This window comes from Tinamus guttatus, unplaced genomic scaffold (genome assembly GCF_059628265.1).
Source record: "Tinamus guttatus ecotype Peru unplaced genomic scaffold, ASM5962826v1 Tinamus_guttatus_pri_ptg000287l, whole genome shotgun sequence".
Lineage (NCBI taxonomy): Eukaryota > Metazoa > Chordata > Aves > Tinamiformes > Tinamidae > Tinamus > Tinamus guttatus.
This window is the reverse complement of record NW_028288821.1, coordinates 11,204,307-11,210,306: the sequence shown is the minus strand read 5'-3', so window position 1 is coordinate 11,210,306 and position 6,000 is coordinate 11,204,307.

Below are 6,000 nucleotides of genomic sequence, written 5' to 3'. Positions count from 1 at the left end.
TTATATTCTTCCTTATGCAAATATATGCCTGTGTAAATAAAATCCTTATACTAAGTGTACTGCAGACATGTATTCAGGAATATACTGTCCTGTGGGTGACAATTTTAATAAGTATTAGGCAAAAAACAGAGTTAATTCAGTTGAAATGTGCAGTGCACTACCATGTCTCAGAATACGTCATCCGCGTCAGTCCAAGTATCTCCACAGGCCATCTGTTTAGAAGACACAGTCAGATACAAGAGTGCTACCCAAAAAGGGAACTGTTGACACCAGCTAGGAAGCAAATTTTTGCTTATACTGTTCAGATGAGAAAATCATAATGAGGTAAAGCTGATCCAATATATTCAAAATCCAGACATACGATGAGGTCACCCCTAGTGCATTTTGCTATTGCATTAGAAAACATGCGCAAGTAGGCCTGAGAAATGAGATACAATTAATGTTTTAAACAAATGTAATAGAAATAACATAAAATGTGAGATGTTGCCACAACTACTATTATTTCCCACCAAATGAGGCACCAAGAGAGCTAAGGACCTGGAAAGCTCCCTGACAGGCCACATTACACAGCCTTAGTTTATACAGCTTCATTTTAGCCTTAACACTCAACATCTAACACACATTCTTAGAGATAACAATGTTCTATGCTTTTGACCTAGGCAATTACTACAATCAATCCCCCAGTAAACCAATCTTTTTAGTGGCTGTGATCTGATACCGCAGAGCAGCTCATAGTGCTGCTTTTTAAGCTACACCCCAGCTTCAGCTGGCAGCTGATCAGAGCCAGGAGCCCAAACAGCGAGGCACAGCCCTTGAACAGTGTTCTTGCCCATTGCACCAAGTGAAGCAGTTAGGAATGGCCACAGCTAAACAAACCAACACACTGAAGTAGCCAATTCCTGGTTCTTCAAAGCAATTCTTTCACTTGGTGCTTTTTGAAGCCTTAATTCTGTGACTGACTCATCACACTTTTTTTTTTTTTTTTAATCTTTTTACCAATTGATGACTTTTAAGCAAAGCCCAAAGCCAACTAAAGACATTTGCTATCCACAAAGATTTTCTCAAGATTTGAAAAATCCCCTTTGTGGACAGTCATTCATTTTACATGATACTGTACTGAAGCAGCACTGACTGGTATTACACCCTTGCATATGAGAACTGAAATGCGCTGGCTGTTTGAGTCAAAGAGGAGATAATGACATGAAAGAGAAACTTACTCTGGAAGAACAGAAATCAAACAAGGAAACACACTGTGAATCCCATCACTGAAGAAACTGAATTATGCAATATCATGTATGTGGGTTTTAGTTTGTCATTTCAAGGAAGGGTTTGTTATTTTGCACAGATTCATATTTCTCTTGTTCTGAAATATCGAATGGTTTAGCCTTTCCTTCGAAAAAATACATCTCCATGTGGATTTACTTCTTATACAATCCTTGAAGGACAAACTCTAAATAAGAAAAGCTCTTTAAATGCAATAAAAATCCCAATCCTGCCTAGTAGTCCTCTGAATCACCATATTTTATATCAATATTCAGAAAATGACCTGGGAAAATATAGCACCTGTGATGTGAACACCCTGAGAACCTAAGAACTGATGCAACGATCCAGTGCTTGGGTTACAGTCCCTTTCAGCAGAATCCAGCAGAACCTTTGCTACCTTAGTATCATAACTGAAAGCTCAGTTATCAGTGCTTCCTCTTATATGCTACATAATTTTTCTTCCAAATACCCAGAGTCCCATGAACTGCACAGCGCAGTACAGCTTCTCTGCGAGCCCTACAGAATAAGGAGCACAAGTCACTGGCCACCAGCTCTCCAGCGATCAGGTGCAGCGCCCAAAGCTCCCCGGCACAGGGACGAGGCTGCTGCTAACAGTGCCCATGGACTGCCCAGAGCTCGGCGGGATGACAACTGTGACACAGATGCCTCCGCTTCCTGCCATGGGAAGCACAGCTTCTCGTCCTTCACCACAGATCTCAGCACCCCAAGGACCAAGTATCTGGACTTCACTACCTGCCTCCAAATTTTGTTTGCTCAGAACTGTCTAAAGCCATGAGAGCATTTTGGAAATTTGCTGCAAAGCCTGGAGCAGGAAAGTGTAGGCAATGCTTGAGCAATGCATAAAGCTTATACTTGAATTAAATAAATTACGTAAACTAAAGTAAAAAATTTTGTACCTCTAGACGGAAGTGTTTCTTTGTCCTGACGACTGCCATGTGCTTTCCCACAGTGTATAAGATTTACTTTCAATAAGTTTGCCTAATATCTTACTGAAAAAAATATGTGCACATAACTTAACAGACACTACAGGCATATGGCAGTAATAGCTCATATTTGATGAGGAAAATGTGTAACTGACATTAAAAATAAGATTAGAAAAGTAAGATTTGGATAGGCTGTAAATATATATTTAAGATATATCTTGAATAACTTTGTTCTACATAACAGAAACACTGAGAGCAGTAGAAAAATAAAGGAAAAGGCTTTTTAGAATAGGTTCTCTCCACTCCTTCCTAAATTCATGCTTAATGTTATTAGGTCATAGATGAAATGTATAATTGCTTTTCATTTCACCACCAAACTATTCCTGATCTTGATTTATTTGACAGGTTATATAAAGAAAAGGGCAATTTTCCAAACTTTTCCAAATCCCAGTATTACTCCCCAGTGCAAAAATAATTAAAAGAGCCTTAAGACAGCAATCGCTTGAAGTGTGGAAGACGGCGAAAACGTCAGGGCTACCGGGATTTCAGCACAACATTTTACCTACCTGACAGGCTGTTGTTTTTAGTATCTCTGTTCTTACAAACTCTGATGTATAAATCTTAAGTTTACAAAATAAAACATTCAACATAACACACAGCCAAGTTACTATGCCATTCCTGAAGATTTAGTTGGAAAAAAACAGCTGCCAAGGCGTAAACAACAATAAAATTTCCTGATCACTGAATCACACTAATCAAACTATTTAAGTGACATTTTACATAATGATTGGCTCTACCTCTTTTTTGCTTCATATTGGACCTCTGAATATACCTCACTGAAGCCAATGTACTCTTCCACCCAAAGAGACATATGGGTGTTTGACAGGGAAACATTAAAAAGCAGCCAACCATCAAAAATTTATTATCTGGAAACAGCTGACTTACAGAATTTATTTCAACATATCACTTGAAAAAAAAAGTTTGCTTACCTTATATTTAACGACTCATTAACAATGGCAACTACTGCTTATCAGATCCACCTAGATGTCTACACTGTATCTCTCAACCATTTGATTTCAACTCCCCCTCGCTTCTGACTTCGCCTCTTTGGAAGAGCCCTGGAGTCATAGAATCATAGAATCACAGAATGCTTAAGGTTGGAAGGCACCTCTAGAGGTCATCTAGTCCAACTGCACATGCAGGGTCACTTAGAGCACGTGGCACAGGACTGTGTCCAAGCAGGTTTTGAAGATGACCAGAGAAGGAGACTCCACAACCTCTCTGGGCAGCCTGTTCCAGTGCTCTGTTACCCTCATTGTTAAGAATTTTTTCCTTAAGTTCCTGTGGAACTTTTGGTGCTTCAGTTTCCAGCCGTTTCCTCTAGTTTCATCGGTGGCCACCACTGAAAAGAAGCCAGCACCATCCTCCTCACGGCCTCCCTTGAGGTGCTTATAGACACTGCTCAGGTCCCCTCTCAGCCTTCTCTTCTCCAGGCTGAACAGGCCCAGCTCCCTCAGCCTCTCCTCACAGGGCAGATGTTCCAGGCCCCTGATCATCCTTGTAGCCCTGCGCTGGACTCTCTCCAGCAGCTCCACATCCCTCTTGTACTGTGGAGCCCAGAACTGGACACAATACTGCAGATGCGGCCTCACCAGGGCTGAGTAGAGGGGCAGGATCCCCTCCCTCGACCTGCTGGAGACGCTCTTCTTAACACACCCCACGATCCCGGCACTGTGATACCCATTCTATGCTTCTGATGCTCAGTTTGTCATAGCTGCCTTGCAGGGCCGTGGGGGTGTTATTTCAAAAGGCATTCCCATCAGCATGAACAGCAGCAAGGCACCCTCCTTTATTGTACTCCAAATGGAAATGAAATCAGGGGGACTTTTTATTTAAGTCCTTTTTATACACTCCTGCACAGAGACATTCTCCTTCAAATTCCTCCCCTTATGGTCACATACATGTTCAGACTACAACCAACTGACATCCTTCTTGCTGATTGCTTTTTGTCAGGCAACCATGAATGTCCAACTCTCCCACTGCTACAAGTCACCTTTGTATCATTTCCTTTGGTTTCCCAAATACATGTACAAGATCAAGGGCACTCGTGCACGGCAGAATTTAGCAGAGACACAATAAGAGTCTCCTGGAATGAAGCAGAACTCCCTAGGGCTTGTTTATATACGAATACTCAAGTGGAAAAGTCAAGACCTGAATCCTAACTACTACGGCAAAACTAGCTTTTTTTCTTTTTCAAAGGTGCTTTCATATTGCATTGACAGCAGCTTAGAAAAAAGAATTATCTACACAAAAATTAATAGTTCTTATACCAAAAACAGTGTTTCTACCTATGTTCATTTTATTTTGTTGTGGAGAGTAGTCCTGTCCTGCAGAGGTTAAGATTTTTATTCACAGAAACAGGCTACGGAGAAGCTCCTGAAATGCAAAGTTCTCCATCTGGCATCAGATAACCCCATCATGCAGCCACGCTTTGCAGCCAAGTCTGGCAACCTACAATTCAGGTAGTTTCACCAACATGAAATCCTTTCTGCATCATTTTTATCTTTGTCAAACAGTTTTGGTGAGTTTCTCTCACCCAAAGGGGAATTATGGATCGAAACTTTTAGCAAGCATCTCTCCTCATGCATACACTAGCCCTTACCATTTTCTCCAATTCTGTATCTAATTGTTTTAAAGTAGTTAAAGTTATCAACCCTTCTCAAGTTTCCTTCAACTTACAATTTTGTCTATTTTCCGTAACATTAATTACAAGACAGGATATTAACAGGATGTTCTACAGTACCTACCATGTTTAAATTACTCCCATTTTGACTTGCTCAGAAACATGTCAATATTTTTATTTCATCATCTTCAAACATCAAACATTGTACTGCATTAAGTTGCTTTTCGTGTTTCTGAACTCAAAACACGATATTGTTTTAGTATCTATTACTGATAGATAACTTTCTGGTTTTGTACTACTTGCTCGAACTACAATATTTTGAGTTCTTTATAATTACTCTGAAGAGCTTATTCAGCCATTTTTTCCCTTTCATTTTCCATGTAATATGCACAACGGATTAATACATCTCAACAAAAGTGCTATTTTGGGGGTTGAAACTTCTATATCATATCAGGTTCATAGCTTCCCATTCAATCTGTACAGCAACAGAAAATCACTTGCATTCAGCACTGCTCACATATATTGTGTTACCTTCTCCATGATTTTTTGCTCCCTAGTACTAGTAACTTCCAGTATTACCACAGGATACTTTTTGAGCAATCCCACACAAGATCATCAGGAAAGGCCGGCAGCATCTGTGTTTCAGAGTCTCTCCAAACCTGAGCTCGAGCTACAAAGGCAGCTTCAGCCACCACAGGAAGCTTCCCAGCCTCTCACCTGTGGCATCACACTCCCAGGTGCTGCTGTAATCATTCCTCCCTGTGCATAATGTGTAGTTGATTACAAAGGCTTCATTACCAGGGGGAGGGAAAGCTATGGGCGCTGCTTATCCTTACGGACCATGGCTAAAAGGTACCTACCTTCCAAATACAAAAATCTATCAAGATTAATGATGCACAAAGAACAGATGAGCAGCTACGTTAGAGCGGGAAGAGGACAAAATTTGCCCAGATCTATTTCATCAAAGATACTCAGAAGAACAAAATACTGCCTTTAAAGGTTAAGACAAAGTAATGTGGAAAAGTTTCCAACGCTGGATAACAACTACAGGTAAAAGGTAAAAATGTTCCTTATGTTTATGAAGATAACAATTACATTGGGCCAAATTTC